Genomic DNA, 18,830 nt, shown 5'->3' on the forward strand with positions numbered 1-18,830 from the left:
CACGGTACAAAGGAGGCAAAGGGAAGGAAAAAGAGGCTGTAGGTCTGACCTAAAGCCCCCAGTCAGACATACTCCCCAGACCTCTGTTTGCCCCCAGCCTGCCATTCCCAGATTCCTGAGAAACCCACAAATTGTGGAGGTGCTATGAATTCACCCATCTATGAAAACGGCTTAATTTATTGATGCTTATATGCACTCTTTGCATGATGTATTGGGGTGGGGCACAGAAAACTGAACCCAGGGGTGCTCTACCACTGAGCTACAACTCCAGCCCTTTTTATTTTTTACTTGAGACAGGGCCTTGCCGAGTTGCTGAGGCTGGCCTCGAACTCGCCATCCTCCTACCTCAGCCTTCCTAGTCAGAGTCGCTGGCATGACAGGTGTGCCCCACTGTGCCCGGCAGGAGAGATGTATTTTAAGAGACCAACAATAGGGGCGCATTCCAAACATCATCTAGACAGCAGAGACAATGTCAACGTGAAGGTCCCAGGAGGACCAGACGCCCTAAACGTCTCCTGATGCACAGCTGAAGACTGGGTGCAGCAGGCCGGCGTTCCCACGACCTCCCCAAGCAGCCCCTGGCACAGTTTCCTTTAAAAGAAAAGCCTGCGGTCCCAGAAGTGCTTCTCTGGAGCAGCGCCCACTCTGCCCTGAGGGAGCGCCCTTCACCTTGCACTTCCCAAACAGCTCTTCCTCTCTCTGCTAAACCTGATCAGTCCTTAAATTGACTCAAGAACCTGCTAGTTCCGAGGAGAGGTCTCCTGTGCCTCCTGGAACCCCTTGGAAGACCCCATGGCCCCTCTCAGTTGCCCGCGCTGCATGGCCTCCCGAGGTCCTCTTCTGGCGTGGACCAGCCCCTGCCTACTTTCGGATGCCTTGTCAGATGCCAGCTCGCAGCTTCCGCCCTGCCTTCCCTCCACCTGTGGGTTAGAAGCCCAGGTGGCTCCGGGTGGGCGGACCTCCCCCCAACACGCACACGCACAGGCGCACACACGTATGCGCGTGCGGACAGGTCCCCCGGCACCCTCCTTGAGCTCCCCGACCATCCTCCTCCCTCCTACCAGCCCACCCCAGCCGCAAGTCACTCACCACTCCCCCCACCCTGCGCGGCCAGGCCAGGCCAGGCTCCCGCTCTCCGGATGAACGCAGCCATCCCCCGGCCTCTTTCCAGGAGCTGCCCCTCGGCTTTCGGCCCAGCTCCTGATCCATGGCTCGGCTCCTGCTCCACCAGGCACATGCCCACCACGGCCCGAGAACCCAGCTCCAGGCCTTCTCCTGGGAATCCTCAGGAGCCTGGGGTTTGGGTCACCTGGGCCACTTCCTCATTCCCCTTAAAGTGGGTACCCTGGTCCCCAGCAGGACAGCAAGCGCCAGGAAGGTGGTGTCGTCGGGTTCCCGATGCAGCCCCCCGCAGCCGGCTCCGGGCTGGGCAGAGCCAGCTCTCCGTGAGCGCCTGCCTAATGAATTGGCTGAATAAATTAATTTGGGGTTCATTTTCCAGGCCTCCTGCTTGTGGGGAGGCCGCCTCCCTGACCTGCCGCTGAGGCCCAGAGGGAGGGCAGGTTGGGGCGCCTGGCGGGGTAAGCTGAGCCTCGGCTTCGTCCAGTCGAGGGGGCGGGAGCGCAGGCGAGGGGCTGCCCCAGAGACCCGTGCCTGTCTGGGCTGTTTAGGGAGGTTGAAACCCGGGGAAGGCTCTGCGGCTAATTGTCCTCGGCTAATTGTCCTCCTGCATTAATCGCAGCGCACTAGGGCTGGCCCACCGGAATGTGTTAATTCGGTAATTACTGAGGAGGGGGGCTGCTCCCTGACCCTTGGCCTTTGTCATTATTTTTTAACAGAAATGTGAAGTGGAGAGATTGAGAGACTCGGGCAAGGACTGAAACCTGGGCAGACCCGATGCCCGGGGACACCTGCCTGGGCCTCAGTCCCTCTGCTCCAGTTTTCCGCGTCTAGGAGGGACCCTGGGCTTTGAGCTTCCAGGTCCCTGCACTGAGATGAGCCTGTCACGTTCTGTTCCCTGGGAAGACAGGACTGGAACCCACACTTGGTGACACACAAAGATGCCAGGCCCCAAGGCCCAGCTGCAGCCTCCCAGCCTCCTTTGAAGCCTGGTGGTTCCCTCCCCAGGTGGCTTCTCCTTGTTTGGGCAAGGCTTCCTTTGCCACAGCTGTGGTCCTTGATTCCAACTCCTCCTCCCTGACCTCCCCCACCCCAGTGGCCATTGACCCTGCTGGGTGATAACCAAGTCCAGGGGCAGCTTGTGCACGTGGTATCTGGGGTGCAGAGCCATGGAGGCCGGGGGCCACCAGGCCTGGTACCTGCCAGGACTGAGCACCCAGGCCTGGTGCACCTTCCTGCCCCACGGCTATTTCTGGGATCTCAGGCTCTCCTCACTCTCCTCTCCTGACATCAGGTCTGGGGGACTCTGGTGCACAGCCCAGTTTAGAAGCCTAATGAAACAGGGAGGCACACATCTCTGTGGGCCCGAGCTAATTTGTTGAAAAAGAAAAAAGAAAAAAGCACTTGATTTCTTACTGAAAAAGCAATTCTTGCAGAAGATAAAAAGTAACATAGTAAACAGAGGCATTCACCTCTGGCTGCCACCTCAGGCCCCCTGTATTCTTCCTCACAAGCAAGAGTAGGGAATTTCCTGTCTCCTCCATATAGGTGTTTGTGTGTCTCCACATTCTCCGTGCTGTTCACATCCTCCTGGTCATGACAGGCGCGATACCTCTTAACGTTGGTGCTTTTAGTTCTGCCCAGCCCTTTTATTGGTTGCATAATGCTTCATTGCCTGAGTTAAGCCCTGGTTTAACCAACCAGCCCCATACCCAGGGGTATTTGGGCACCTTAATGTGTTTTTGTCTTGTGGCTGCAGCTGCCCTAGACATGCCCGCCCAGGCCTCCTGACCTGCATGTCCAAATAGGCCTATTTGTGGAATAATTTCTAAAAGCAGAACAGATTTCATTATTGCTCTGAAGGTCCTACCAAATGGAACGGAAGATAAGAAACAGAAATAAGAGCTACATGAATTAGAAAGGACAACACAAATCTGTCATTATTTGCAGACAATAGAAACTCCTACCTAGAATATCCAATAGAATCAGCAGAGAAATTATCAGGACGAGCAGGAGGATTCAGCAAGATGACCACATGGAGGCTGCACATTAAGAAATCAATTGCTTTCCTATACCCCAGCAATGACCAATTAGAAAATGTAATAGCAAGAGAAAGGAGGGGGTTTCTGGGCCCAGGCGTCCTCTGAAGCAATGAGTCTCAAACTTCGGGCTATCGCAGGATGACCTGGAGCGGGTGGCACGCTGCGTGTGGCTGGGCCTGGCCACACTCCCACTCAGCAGGACCAGGTTGGTGCCTGGGAATCTGCACTCTGGCCAGCTCCGGGGACGGCCCCTGCTGGTTTTGGACCCTGCATGGAGTAGCAAGGATCTAAAGACATCACTCCCATTTGTAGGTGCCATTGTGCAGGGAACGGGTTCCATTCCCACCCCTTTTCCAAAGCTGGCTACTTTCTTTCTTTTTTGTTTTAACAATTATAGTTATAGGTGGACACGATGTCTTTATTTTACTTTATGTGGTGCTGAGGATGGAACCCAGTGTCTCCTGCATGCTCGGCAAGTGCTCTACTGCTGAGCCACACCCGCAGCCCAAGCTGGCTACTCTCTAAGTCTTTGCTGTTTCGCCAGTTGGCAAAATATTTATTGTATGGTTTTAATTTGCATTTTTTAAAAATTATGAATGAGGTAGAGCATCTTCCCACGCTTGGCCTCAGTCTTAGCTTTCATGCCACCAGATGTTCAAGGGACAGACCCAGGATGAAGTAAAGAAGCATCATCAGGTGGCAGCGCCGTCTCCCACTGAGTCCTGCCCACCCTCCAGGGACAAAGTCCTCTCTCTGGCAGGAAGGGTGTGGACAGCCCTGCCATTCAGCCCCTGCCTCCAGCAGGACTGTGCTCTATCTTTCTGACCAGAGCCCAGGGAGCCATAATCCCAGCCTCAGGAGGGCGTGCTCCAACATGGAACTGCCTTCAGTAGAAAGAGCAGAGAACACGGATTCAGGAGACCTAATACCTCCTGCTCCTCGTCTCCCCGACCATGCCCAGTGAGGATGGGCAAGGGGCCAACTGCAGCCAGGCTAGCCTTCGGCTGAGGGCTTTATTGCCTATTTGAAGCAGCGCGTGGACACTGGGGAGATGGAGAGATGGATCCAGGGAGCTGCAGAGCCACCCTGACAGGGGGTGGGCTTCGTGCGATCACACCGAGCGACTGGAGCAGCGCATCCTGGCATGTTTGCTAATAAAGACGCAGCGCCCAGGCAGCCCCTGTTTTCGTTTCAGCCCATTGTCTATCTCCAGAGAGACGCCATTGGGATCGTATTGCATTTTCAGGTCCAGTGAAGCTGCAGGAATATAAGCATTTTATGCAAATGTGTTGTGTGGAAAGAATGGGGTGTCAGGTGCCATAAATCCTCAGGTACTGGAGCCCTGGTTACTCCTCGGTTTTAACACAGTCTGATAGGAGGCAATTATTTGGGGCCGATATGCTGCTTTTCATGGAAGTTAAGTCTCTGCTTGAAGCTGGAGTCTGTTTCCCTGAACTGATCTGTAGGGCGTGATGACAGGCCAGCCGCAGGGGCCACGCAGGGAAGCTCACGCGCTCACCATGCATGCATACCTCCCTCCCTTTCCCACCATCCACCCAGCCCCCATTTGTCCTTCTGGGAGGCAGGGTCACATCAGGGACAGGAAGGTGGCTCTGGGGCTGAGGCAGCTGAGGTAGTCTTAGTGCTCACGTCCCACCTGAGTGACCTTGGGCAGGTGTCCTAACCTCTCTCTGCGGGCCCACTGCAGTCTGCTCAGCCTGGTGCCTGGCGTCGTGCAGGCAGGACGTCTGTGCTTTCACATACCAGGGGCAGCGCCTGCAGCAGGCCAGTGCCTGCTCCTTGGAAAGCGCAGGCCAGAGCCAACAGAGAGAGGCCCGGAGGGTCTGCACTGTGCAGGCTCGTGGGCTGGCCCCTCACAGCCACCATACCTGTGGCTCTTCCTGCACGTTGTCCATGAAGAGAACAGGAGCAAGAGAGGTGGCCCAGGTGACCCAGGCCTCTCTGGTGCATGCGCACACTGGAGCAGGAGGCAGGGAGCAGAGCCTCCAGTGAGGAATGGGGAAGGCTCCCTGGGCTGGGGCTGCCGGAATGGCCTCGAGGGAAGGGTTGGTTTCCCTTCTCTGTCCCTGAGAAAGCAGCATGCCAGGTGCTCTGTGGGCGCTGTCACCCCTGACCCCATTCCATGCCCACCTCTTGCCCCCTGACCCCATTCCATGCCCGCCTCTTGCCCCCTGACCAGGGCTGAGGACTGTGAATATTTCACATCCGTGGTCAACAGAATCGGGGCCCTGGCCTTTGGCGTCTGGCTCTTCCCTCTGTGTGATGCTCTGTGCTTCCTTGCTCCCGCGATGGCTGCATCACCTTCTCTCTGTCTGGGCCTCCTCTGGGCTCTCTCCACCTTCTGGCCACTGTGACAGGTTGTTGTCACTGTAACTGCTTCTTTGCCTTCTTACCTGGCTTCTCGGCTGGGTGGAGGCCTCGTGAGGGCAGAGCAGGGGGTGACTACGTTGCTACCACATCCCTCGGGCTCCCGGGTAGCCTCAGAGGATCCCCAGTGGGAGGTGGGTGGGTACGGAGAGGGCACCCGTCATCAGAGGAGAACAACCCTGGTCCTGCCGGGCCCCCACCCTGCTGATCAGTTCCGGGGTCCTCCTGCAGCCCTGGCTCCCCACCCTCCCCAGCTCCCTACCAGGGACATGGGGAGTAAGTGGATGGAAGTGGGAGCGAAGGTGCTCCTGGAGGGAAGGAGCCCGTGTGTGGTTCCTGGCCTTGGGAGACATGCAGCAAAAATGGCTGCAGCTTGGACCTGGCCCGGCCTGTGTGGAGAGGCCACAGTGTGTCCCTGAAAAGTCTTGCCGATGTGTCCCAAAAGCTCAGTGCACATTGCCACTGTCAAACCTGTGGGATCAGGTAGAGAAGGCTGCTGGTGTCTGGGACAAACATGGGCCACCAGAAGGGCTGGGGTCAGCTTTTATGGGCAGAGTCTGGGGACGCAGCACATGGGGGTGTCGAGAGTGCAAAGGGGGCTCTCCACTGGGAAGGGACCACGTGATGAGCAGAAAATCCTTTGATCTGAAACACCAGGATGATGCTCCCACATGCTTTCCCACCCCATTCCCCAGGAACCCGGCCGGTCAGTCAAGTCTCTCCCCACTTTCAGAGAGGGAAACTGAGGCTAAGTGGATGGGTCACCAAAAAGCCAACTTAGCGCCCCTCCCCAGGAGCAGAGCAGCATTTAACCCTCCAGAAATTCCTAGCTCCATTTTCTACCCACTCTCCAGACCTCCCCCAAGAAGACACCAGATTTCCCTGCCCCAGCCTGAGACCCTGCAGCCTCCACCCCTGCCCAAGGCCCAGGCTCCAAGGCTCTGGGTGGATGTCAGCCAGACAGAGATGCCTCCACACAGGGGGCTCCATAGTTGCTCGGGTCAGGTTAGGCCCCGGGAACCCAGCGGAAGGAGGGCTTTGTGGGGGCGGGGCTGGCGAGGGGCGGGGCTGGGCGGGGCTAGGCTGGGGGCCGCCTCTCCTACTGCGCTAATTCTCTGTGCTGTATTCTGCAGGCCTCCCGGTTGCGTGGAGCGTGTGTAAATTATCCCACCAGAGCGATTAACTGTTTGTCCAGGCTAATTGTCAGTATTAAATCTTGCTCAGTCACAGTTTTAAAGCTTCATTTTAAATCTCTGTCCTCAAGAAACTCATCCTCCCTTCCCCCGCGGGGAACGCAGCCTCGGTGGGTTCCGTGGGTTCCTGTGCGGCAGCCGAGGGGTCCCCAGGGTGTGGAGCAGATGTGTGGGCGCGGGGAGTTTGCGCACGGCTCCTCTGTACGCCTCTCTCGCCGCAGGCCCTGGTGGGATGCCCTTGTCTTTGCTGCCCTGCATGAAGCTCTGAATTAGGAGTTATTGCTCAGAGACCCCCAAGCCTCTGAGACACCTCTTCCCCGACTGAGACATAAATCTTATCTATGTCATGGAGGTGGGGAGAGAATTCTTCTGCAAAGGTGGGGGGACTGGCAGGCTGAGGAAGAGGCCAGGAAGCCCTCCATCAGGAGCCCAGAGCAGAGGGCAGAGTGGGGAGGGCTGGGGGTGGGCAGGGGCTTCTCATCACTGGGAGGAGTCACCCAAAGTGCACCTGGTCTCCTGCACCACCTGAGACCAATGCCAGCCAGGTCGCTCCCTCCCTGAGGGCTGCTGCCCTGCAGCTGGTCCAGGGTGAGGAGGGGAAGGAGGGGAGGAGGGGAGGGCGAGGCTGTGTCCTGGAGGCTGCCATGCTCCACAGGCTGCGGGCAGGTCCCTCAGTCCAGCGTGGAGACACCTGGTCAAGGGGGCAAATGTGAATCTCCCAAGCTCCTGCTGCAGCGTTGAGCCACCCACAGGGGGTGGGGGGGTGTGAATCAGGGGTGCACCTTGTCTTTGTAGACTTGTGGCTGTATTCTACTGGCTTCTGTGTCACAAGCAGAAGAGAGTGAGCGGTGAGGACGGGGTTGGTGTGGCTGCCTGGGGTAGGGTGAGGAGGTGAGGGAGCCCTGGTCCCTCCAGGGAGGCACGGACTTGGTGGGTTTAGGTCCAGCAAGAAGGCGGATGGCCCCGTTGATGAGGTGGTACTGAGACAGGTGACCTGAGGATCTGGAGGTGACTCAGAGGAGGAAGGGGTGATGTGGGTGGACATCATGCTGGGAGTCTCTGTGCCTGTACCAACAGCTGGAGGTGAAGGTCAGGGGCGTGAGTGGCAGGGTGGAACCTCACAGGAGGAGGCAGAGGGAAGGAGGCCAGAAGTCAGGCCCAGATAAAGTATTTGAGGAAGGCACCATCTTTCTTCCAACCCCAGGTCTTGTTTGGGGACAGGCTAATGACAGCTTCCTGGGGACAGTGAAAGAGAGGCCACACTCAGGGAAGAGTGTCACAGACAGTTGTTTGGGCCCCAAGTCAGCTGTGTGGGTTCAGAGCCTGCTGGGCCCTAAATCCCTGGGCCCCAGCACAGGGGGTGGTTGGGTCCCTAGGGGCCCTTCCCAGGGGTGTCTGCTCCCCTCTCTTCCTTCACATGCTTCCTACATCTGGTGCCTACGGGAGCCCCATGAAGCCCATTATTGCTGCAGGTCCCGGAAGCTCAAAATCACAAATGTGGGCTGGCGGCAAGTGCTGCTAGGGGTCCGGGAAACAGCCCGAGGTGAGCCCTCCCCAACATCAGCATGACTGTGAACCCCTCCCCAAGCGGGGCTGTGGGGGGCACTTCTGAGCCTTGTTCTTGGTGACCAAACTCTGCTATCCTGTCCTAAAATCACAGCAAGGGCTTAGGAAACTCTCCACTCACACCCCACCTGGACCTCTGGACCCCAATGGGCAGCCTAACACCAGGCTGGGAGAAAAATTCTTGGGACCGTCCCCTTTCCACCATTTTATACCAATGCTGGCCCTGCTCCTGTGGCCAGCAGAGGCAGGAGTTTGGATCCTGACCTGCTGGGGGCCAACCCCTCCCCTGGAGGCAGGTGCCAATTTTCACTGCCACCTCCACCAGGTGCATCATGAACAGAGGAAGGCTTGCCAGCCGTGGGGGCGGGGACAGTTCTATTTGTAAAAAGCTGAGGTCCTCCAGGATCAGCTCTCAGGAGGGGCTTGACCAGATGGAAGAGGGCCCTGAGCAGGGGCCGTGTTCACAGGGAGGTTCAAGCGTTTAGAGCAGAAGTTTTCTCATTAATCTCTCCAGCCTCTGGGAGGAAAACCGAATCAACCCTGTCCTCGTCCCCATCAGAGCTCATGTTGAAGGTGACGGCATTTCTCATTTCCTCCACTCGGTCTGAAAATATGTGAGATTAGAGGAGATGAAGGGAAGGAAATTGAAATAACAAGTGAGGCTGGAGGAGAAAAAGCCTGACAAACAGTGGATCTGGGGAAGACCTGGGGGGGGGGGGTCCTTTCTCAGATCCCAAGGTGGGTGGACCATGCCTACAGTGGACATCAGGTTTCTGAAGTGCCGGTGCTGCCTCTACTCACTGGCAGCAGGTCAGTTGTGACCAGCAAGCTCTACTCTGGCTTCAATGGTCCTACTGGGAGGAAGAAAGTCCTTTCCTGCCACCTAAGGCCCCATGCCAGGTCCTGGGCTGCAGGCTCTCTTCTGTGTGCCTGGGTGAGGAGACCCACCATGATGGGTGCCCAGTGGGGAGTAGAGGGGAGAGAAAGTGCAACTGTTCTGGAAGTGTCTGCCCTTTCTCTGCTCAGGAATCAGGGGAAGGAGGGCCTGGGCCTGGACCCTTTATAGTCTTCATAACTGTGGGGCTGGTGCCGCTCTTGGTTTGGTTGCAGACCATCTTGCTGGCTTCCCTGGAGGAAGGGAGAAAGCACTGTTATTTTTCTGGGGGGTGCCATAGCAGAATAGGGGGTGCCACAGCAGCTTAAAATGACAGACATGTCCTTTCTAGAGCCAAAGGTGCAAGATAAAAGCATCCACAGGGCTCAGGCCAGATCCTTCTGGAGGCTCTGAGGGAGACTACTCCTCTCCCAGAGTCCGGAGTCCCTGGTGTCTGCTTCTCCCTTCCCCTGGAGTGCCCACTCCCTTCCCTTCCTTTCTGTTTCTTATAAGGACACTCACTGATGTAGGTCCTCTCTCTCTCTACAATCCACAGTGATTTCGGCTCCTTAGTTACATTTCCAGAGACCCTTATTCTAAATAAGGTCAGGAGCGCATGTTCCAAGTGGGCATGGGTTTGGGGGCACAGTATTCAGCCCAGGGGTAGAGCCAGAGCGCCCCAGGTCTATCCGGGCACCAGCCTGGTCCCGAGCGCGGCAGGGAACAGCAGGGTCCAGAGAGAGGTGAGGCTCCTCTACCCCCATCGGGGGCTCCCTTAGTGCAGTCCCCTTCTGGAGCCTTCCTCCACCCCCATTTACCCATTCCCCGGGATGGGGGGGGGGAGGGCGGTGATGGCATCTTCTGGTTTAATCAAGTGATTAAGGGTGAACGACTCTGCGGCTCTTCTTGGGCAGGTGATCGGGCGCTTCGCAGGCCGCGGAGAACAAAGGGACACCGCCGCGTGGGAGTCGCCGGGGTTGGCGGGGCGGGGAGGGGCGGGGAGGGGCGGGGCGGAGCGGGACGAGGCTGTGCAGCGGCGGTGCGGGCGGGCGGAGGCACCGCGGTCCGCCCGCCTCCCTTCCCGGGAAGCCGAGCCACGATTTAATATGCAAAGGTGGAGAGCCCGCTGCAGGCGCACCCGCCCGGCGCGCCGCGATTCAAACAAAGAATGCACAACAAAGGGCCGCGCGGGTCTGTCGAATTCCGCGGTGGCGAGATTTATCTAAGCGCAGAGGGGCCTGTGACCTTGGGCTTGAGAGCTTTAAAGCGAACAGGCGAACAGGCGGCGTGGAAGACGGAACAGAGAGGCGCTTGTGATTACCATTATTTAATATAATGGCCTTAAACGGCTGGGAGGGGGAATGAGGTGGCAGGAGAACGCTTTCTTATTCCAGGAGATCTAAGGCAGATGTAATGGAGGAGAAAAACAGGGGGGTGGAGGAGGGAGAGGTTGGAGGGAGTTCTGAGAGGGAAGGAGAGCGAGCCAGCCACTGCAGGAGAGGCCCAAGAGCCTCCCCGCCTCCGCCTTTCCACCTCCCTGCCTCCCTCCCTGCAGCCTCAGCCTCCGTCGGAGGGGGTGTCTTTAGGAGCAGCCGAGGAAAAACTGGGTCCTCAAAGCTTGGGGGCTGGGGATGCGGCAGGGTCCATAGTATCCCCAGGCTGGGGTTATGAGCTGCCCAGGATCTGGGGCATCCCATTCAGGAAGCCTGGAGCTGGGGAAGGGTGTGCCACTGGGGGCAAAGAGGCTGGTCCAGAAAGGAGGCTGGGGTGGGGGGTCCTTTCTCAGATCCCAAGGTGGGTGGACTACACCTACAGTGGACATCAGATCTCGGAAGCGCCAAGGAGGGGTGGGGGGTGGCTGGTCCACTTGCTGTCTAAGAAGCTGAGAGTGGGCGGGCCCCAGATTGGCCTCCCTTTGTGCCAGGCCTGGGCCAGGTGTTCAGGTCTTCCTGGACCCTGAGTAGTGCATCCCTGCTAATCAAGTTGACTTCCTCTTCATTCCATTTGTAATTCTGTGTTCTTTCTCTTAAAGAGCCCCCTCTCCTAACTCCTCTAAGTTTCAGATCCCACGAAGATGGGATCACCTCGGTGGTCCTCGGCACCCATCCAAGACCCTTATTCTAAATAAGGTCGTGATCTCATGTTCCAAATGGGCATGGATTTGGGGGCACAGTATTCAGCCATGGGGTAGAGCCAGAGCAATTGTGGTCCTCCCTGGAACATGCTGGAAGCCTTGTTTCTATCGGCTGGGGTGACTCGGTGGAGCTTCAGTACCAGGGTGCATGGGTGGGTGGCAGAAGCTGGTTCCCTCCTGCCACCATCATCCATGCTTGGGGAACCACACAGGTCCTATGTCACCTGCTGGGGCAGCCAGCCAGCTGGGGCTCCTTTCCACCAGGAGGGTGGGCCTCACTTCACATGGTGCTCAGGCCCCACACAACTCTGCTCCTGAGACCTGGGAACCCAGAGAGGGAGACTTGGAGGAGTGAACCGGAGGCCCAGCCAGGAGGGGAGGCAGGAGCCCCCTCCCACTCCTCACTCTTTGGCTGATCTCTGGCGGCAGGACAGGCAGCTGCTTCTTTCTCCTCCTCTTTTCAGGGGCTGGGCCCAGGGTCAGGAGGCAGGGGCAGAATGTGTGGGCCCAGCCTCCCACCCGGCTGGACAGCTGGACGGCTGGACGCCAGCTGTGGGACCCTGGGGACTGAAAGCTCCAGGAGACAAAGCTGGCAAACGAGGACCTGAGATGGCCTTCAAGCACCTGGCAGGGGCCTCCCCAGACACAGTGACACCCAGTGCTTTTTGTGGGGACCAGAAGGCCAGGTGAGCCAGGGCACCTGTGCCAGCTCCACCACCTGCTCCAGGCACCGCCTGGGCCTCAGTCTCCTCCTCTATGAGATGGAGCCAAGGATAGGACCCACCCTTGGGTGGTTGTGAGACCTGGACAGGTGATACACAGGAGGGGTCTCTGAGGCTGCAAAGGGACCTCTCACCCCTGACAGCCTGCGCCCCCCACAGTCAAGAGCACCTCCCACCCAAGGAAGCTCACCAGAGGGAGTGGAAGGCTGCCTTTGCCCTTTCTGCTTCAGAGACATGGGGCACCTCCTGAGGCCCCTGCAACAGTCACCGTGTTTTTAGATTTTGGTTAATAAAACCAACAGTGCAGCCTAAATTAAGCACGGGCATCTCTCTGCCTCAGTCTCCCTCTTCCTCTAACCCCCCTCCCCCATGCACAGGGCACATTCTGAAGCTCTTGGTAAGACTGTGACCTCTATATTATTTGGTCTTCTGCCTGCTTCCCTGGCAATTGTCCAGTCTCTAACACCAAAATTCCCTCCAGAAGAAAATTTCTCCCCAGCCTGGTCACAAAATGCCCTGCCTCTGGGGAAAGTGGAGCAGTCTGCAATTCTCCCCTGCTTCTGAAAAGTCCTTCTTCTCGTCTAATCTAGATCCTTCATGCTATATCTTAAACTTATTTAATGTTCTGCTTTTATAGTGATCTCCTTCTCCTCTTAACAGGCTTGGATAGAAGGACGAGGGCCTTTTGTTAAACTCTCCATTCTGTCTCTGTACCTTTGGATCCTTCTCTGCTGTAGGGGAGGCCCAACCCCAGGGCTGCTCCCCAGGGATCCTGGGTGAAGCCCTCAGCAGGCTGTCACCTGGCCTTGGCAGTATCTGGCTCTGGGGTCCTCTCTCCTTTCACTCCTCATCATCATTAAGGGATGACGCAGGTCTTGGAGCAAGGACCCTTTGGCTCTGGAAAAATTATGTGTGACACTTTACATATGGATCAGGTAATTAATGGATGGCCTGATTTCCTCCACCATGATGTAAAGAGGGCGCGGATGGCACTCTAATTCCAGATAATTAAGGAGTGATCGAGTTCTCTCAAGCTGCTCGGGGAGTGCAGGCTGCGGTCACTCACCCTGCCCAGCCCCCTTCATTCTCCACACCTCACTGCAAACCGCAGGGCCTGCTGATTCCCGGCGGACAGGGCCGGAGCTGGAGGCGGGAGCCACTGCAGCCTGCCATGATCCAAGTGGCCAAGTGGCTACAAGCTGCTGCAATGTAGTTCTGTGGGCGCGCTTGTGTGTGTGTGCACACCTGTATGTGTGTGTGTGTGCGTGTGTGCATTCTGCCTACATGCATGTATATTCTCATGTGTGTGTTTGTGTACCGGGGGAGGAATCCCCAAATGGACTTTCTAGAGTAGCCACACCGGATCTTAGAGACCAACCTTGGCTGCTACCAGGGAGGAAGCAAGTCACAATGTACAGAACAGTCTCAAAGAGGGCACCACGTCCCCACTCCAGCCCCGAGGGGCTGCCCCTCACCCCCTGATCACAGGAAAGTCCAAGGACAGCTACAGCTGCTTCCCCAGAGCTGAGGGTCTCTGGGGTTCAGAAGTGGCTACGATTGGTGCTCACAGATACAGACAAGCACTCCATCCCAGAGGAGCCTTGCTGCGGTCCACGTCCAGGGCGGCCAGGCCGTTCCTCATGGGAGACGTGCAGGGGCATCCCGCCCTGAAGGCACAGCCTGGCATCCCTGGGAGAAAGGAACAGCAGCTCATTGCTCAGAGGGCCTCACAGACCCTCCTGGCTCACAGAGGCATCTGCCACAGTTCCTGATAAATATCTGCCCTCCTCCTTCCGACAGGCCTCCCAGGGCCTCCCATTTCTTTCCTGAGTTCTGCTCATTCCTTGCACGTGTGCTCATATCCACAAATACTCCGAGTGACTGTGAGGGCCTCAGCAGGAACGGGGCTGACCGGGGGCCCTGGGTCTGAATTAGCACTGGCTGCTGTGCAGAAGGAGATGTGAACAGCTGGGAGACGCACGGAGAGAACGCGGGAGCACCGCCTGGCACAGGGAGCCTCCTGGATGCTCTCGGTGCCCGTAGGCAGAGGTGGGCGGGTCGGGGGTCTGGTTACATGTGGATCTGTGCACACACGGGCCACTGTGCCAACTGCTGTCTTCCTGCTTTAGCTTCCTGCCCTCTGCCTGCTGTGGCTGTCCTTATCTCCCTGTGGGCACTTGGCACACCTTTGGGGAGGGGCCTATGAGGAGTTGCAGGAGTTGGCTGCCTGGCTGGCGCCCACGTGATCACCCTGTTTCAGTGTTTTTATTTCAACTTAGACCCCTTTCCCAAACTCCTGACTTGTATATCCAACTGCTTACTCTATGTGGCCACAAGGGTGGTGCCTCAAATTCAAGGTCAAATCTGAACCCCTCTTTGCCTGCTCCCCCTTGGCTTGATGGTGTCTCCACGATTCCAGTGCCAAGACAGAAATGCCAGGGTCATTCTTGACCCCTCTCCTTTCTGATGGGTCAGGAAGTCCTTTAGGCTTCACCTTCAGAATCTATTCAGAATCCAACATCCACCGAAAACCAGAGAAATCCTAATAATCCTTGTAGTTTAGCGAATCCTGTTGTACCACAGTTTGGAGAGTGGGCTGTGGCCTCAGGATGGTGAGGAGGGTCTGGTCCAGCCCCCTCCTGGGCTGTGTCTCTTCTAAAGAACACTAGCTCCTTTGCAGAGGTCAGAGTACCTCACAGTAACAAAACAATCCCAGTCCCTCTCTCCCTTCCTGCTGTGCACTTGACTTGAATGTGAGCCTCTGCAACGTGGACCTAGGACTGATACATTGTTGCTATTAGGAATTCCATGGAACCCTTACCTGTTAGGTCAGTTAAGTCCAAGAAGTCTCTGGCCCATGTCACTTTCCTTCTTTCTAAAAGACTTCCTTGAACACTTCTTTTTCTTCGTTTCTGCAGTGCTGGGATTGAACCCAGGGCCTCGCACAGGGTGGGCAAGTGCTCCGCAGCATAGCTGTACCCCAGGAAGAAATGTGAGCGTCAGACACCAACCAATAAATTCCCTCAAACTTTATCTGAAAAAGCTTTCACTTTTTCCCCTATTTATTTTATTGTGGTAAAATACACATAATGTAAAACTGAGCATCTGAACCTTTTTCAAGTGTGCAGTTGAGGGAATTAAATATATTCACGTTGCTGTGTGACCATCCCCGCCAGCCATCTCCAGATCTTTTTCATCTTGCAAAATTGAAACTCCATCCCCATTAAATAACAACTCCCTTGTCCCCTCCCCAGCTCCTGGCCCCCACTCTACTTTCTGCCTCTGTGACTCCTCTACTCCTCGAGGGCCTGGTTTAAGGGAATCCTACGGCACTGGTCGCCCCTGCTGGCTTATTTCCTCAGTGTGATGTCTCCAGGGTTGTTGGGGCATGTGCTGGAATTTCCTCGTTCCCAGCTGAACACTGTTCTGTTGTAGATTTGAACCTACTTGGTCTATGCCCCGCAGTAGACTCGCGGGCTCACATGACACTTCTGCCTGGAGGTGCTTGAGGAGCCGCCATACTCTTTCCCAGAGACTGATTTCCCATTCCACCCCCAGTCTAAGGGCTCCAGTTTCTCTCACCGACCCCTCCTAATTCTTTTATTTTCTCTCCCAGTTTTCATAGTAGCCATCCTAGCAGGCATGCAGTGGGGTCTCATTCTAGTTTGGATTGCATCTCTCTAGGGATGAGTGACGTCCAGTGTGTCCTTCACTTGCAACACATTAGTAGGGTTCAGAACTCCAGGGGGGTCTTTTCTGTCACCCCTAGGTGGTCCGTTGCACTCCGTGTCTGCTGGCGTGGTTTCTGAGGAGAAGCTGGATGGATTCTTGCCTTTCTCCTCTGTAGGTCTGGCTTTTTATCCCAACTTGTTGTATTTGCCCTTGGTTTTCTGTAGTTTGGAGATGACAAGAGTGGGTGAAGCTGTTGTTGTTTGTACTGCTCGGTGTTCTCCGAGCTTCCTGGACCTGTGGCTTGGTGTCTGACGCTCACATTTCTTCTGCCCACTGTGTCTCCACACCTCCCGGTTGTCCCTTGGTCTTGGGGATTCCGCTGGTTTCCTGGTCTTCATTAGCTGTCCTGTTCTGTGTTGGAAGAGTCCGTTGTCCTGTGTTCGGCTCAGAGACCCTCCCCTCAGCCAGTCCAGTCTACAGTTTTGCCTTCGGTGCTCGTGATGGCCAGGGTTTCTCTTGGCTCTTAGTATTTCCACCTCTCTCCTGGCATTGTGCGTCTGTTTTGCATGTGGGCTACTTGATCTATCAAAGGCCTTAGCACTTTTTTCCTTTAGAGATGGGGGCCTTGTTTTGTTACCCGGGCTGGCCTTGAACTCCCTGACTCAAGCGATGCTCTTGCCTCAGAGTAGCTGGGACCACAGGTGCGCGGCTGGACCCCTCAGCGTGTCAGTCAGTTGTTACCAGTTTCCTGTCTGATAATCCCAGCCTCCCTGCCGTGCCTGGTTCTGAAGCCACCAGCTGTGTTTCCTTGTCTTTTAGCATGCCTTGTGGTTTTCTGTTGCTGCTGACATGGGGACAGTAGGAAGTGCCACCGGCAAGCCCTGATGACGTGGGCGGGGAGGCATGTGCAGAGGGCAAGCGCTCTGTCACCCTAGGATTGAGTCTCAGTCTCTCAGAGAGCTTTCAGCTTGGAAGGTGACCTTCGAAGCCTGGCTCAGCCTCCTCCCTTGCTGGGACAGGGTGGCTGTAGCGGCAGCCTTCCCTTCCCTTAGCTGGCAATCTCCAGGGACACCTTAGCGGCCAGGCGCTGGCTAACAGTTTCTCCTGAGGGCAGAGGTAGCTGGAAGAGCAGGTGCTCTGACCTCGGCGGTGAGTCCTCCCTCCCCTGGGGCAGCAGGAGGGGCTTTTCCTCCAGTGTGGACAGTAAGGACTTGGTCCCTGGAGGCGAAGTTCACAAGACTTTCCTGACTGAGTCCCGTGGGGGTTCCACTCTCAGACTTGGCCACCTGGGCTCTGGCTCTGCGCCAGGTTTGTCCACTCTGGAGGCTCCTCTGGTGGCTCCTGCTGTGGCGGGTTGGATTGTGGCTCTGCCCGTCTGTGTCTGCAGTCTGGGGACAGGGCTTGCCTGTGGCTTTACTTCTCTCAGGAATCTAAGAAGAGCTGTTGGTCTTTCAGTTGCGTGGCTCTTTGCCTATCATTAGGACAGAGCGTGACGTCGACGCCCCTCACCTGCAGAACCGGAGACCCGAGGACCCTGTGCCTCTTCGTGTCTTCTTCCGCAGGTGTCTCTTGGGGAGACCTGGTTTCTCCTTTGTATGACAGAGCTAGTCCTGTTGGATCAGGACCCACCCTTGTGACCTCATCTTAACTAATTACCTCTGCAATGACCCCTTTCCCATGGAAGGTGACATTCTGACGGGTGGGTTAGGACTTCAGCCTACGGATTTCCCTTGAGGGGAGCAGAGTTTGACCCACAGCAGTGTGCACGTATCATAAACACAGAATCTCCAGGGCCAGGCGCCCAGTCGCCCAGGACAGAGGGGTCCTGGTCCCAGTCACTACCCCCTCCTGGAATCCTGCCAGTGGCCCTCCGACAGGCTGCCCTCATTCTGTACTTCCCCCTCGGCCCTCTCTCAGTGACCAGAAGGATCCTTTGTAACAAGAACCACACCACCCTCTGCTTCCTCCTCACTCCTAGCAACAGCCCTAGTAATTCAGAGAGTGTAGGTTCTGAGCAGACGCCACGCTTTTATGGGCCCCACCTCCCAGTGCCGTTAATGACTTCTTCGGGGACCAAGATTCCAACATGTGAACTTTAGGGGGCTGCTCAAACCATAGCAGGGAGTCTCCCTGGGACCCCCTCTGAGGTCTGTTTTCTAACCTTTTCCACTTACCTGCAGAACCGGAGACTGCAAGATGGCAGTGGGGTTACTTGGGGATACCACTTTGGCCCCCCTGTTTTTCTCTTTATCTCTCCAGAGTAAGAAGAATTTTCAGAGATACATTTTAATTCTTGTGGTCAAATGAATTGAATAGAAGATTAAGCACACCAAATAGAAAAAAAAATGGGAAAGAATAGGCTGATATTTTCATGATTATTATCTCTGATTAATTAGATCATCAAATCTCATTTTATTTTCTTCTTTATATTTTATTTCCTTACAACCCAAACAAATTAAAGTCAGTTTTAAGGGCATGATACACCCAGGCAGCAGGCAGGAGCGGCTGTATTGGCAACTGTACTGGGGCCTCCCAACCTTCTCCTCCTCTCTTACCTGGTCACCTGTCCAGGTTCAAGGCCATCTTTCCACGGGACAAAGGCTGGGTGTTTTACCTCTGTGTCCCCTGGGCCTGGTCCAGGACATGGAGGACCCTGGTTTGTGGTGACTCTTAGTGAAGACACAAAGGAACCCTGCTACTCAGGGCCTGGCGAGTCCCTCCCTGCAGCCTGGCTCAGAAGGAAGAATTAATTGTTCAGATCACCAGGCCCCAGGGACGGTCCAACTGCAGGCTGGCCCTGCAGGCAGAGCTGATGTGCACGGGTGGCCAGGGACACAGTCGGACACCGGCAGGGAGGCAATTGGCTGGGGAGGTTTGACAGCATTTTTGCTTTTTTATTTCATAAGGAGTGTGTGTCTGTGCAGGCACGCCTGGGGTGTGCGTGTGCCCCGTGTCTAGGAGTGTGTAGGAGTGCTCAGGCAGGCGTGTGCCCGTACATGTGTGGTGTGTGGCAAAAGGCAGCGGGTGGGTGCTGGGGTGAGGGGTGTGAGGAGCTCTTTCGGCCCCTGAGTTTTGAAATCCCCACTGTCCTGCCTTCAGAGATGGACAAGTGTCGGTGCG

Source organism: Marmota monax, unplaced genomic scaffold (genome assembly GCF_021218885.2).
Source record: "Marmota monax isolate L192 unplaced genomic scaffold, Marmota_monax_Labrador192_F-V1.1 WCK01_AAM20220418_F8-fsc00362, whole genome shotgun sequence".
Classification (NCBI taxonomy): domain Eukaryota; kingdom Metazoa; phylum Chordata; class Mammalia; order Rodentia; family Sciuridae; genus Marmota; species Marmota monax.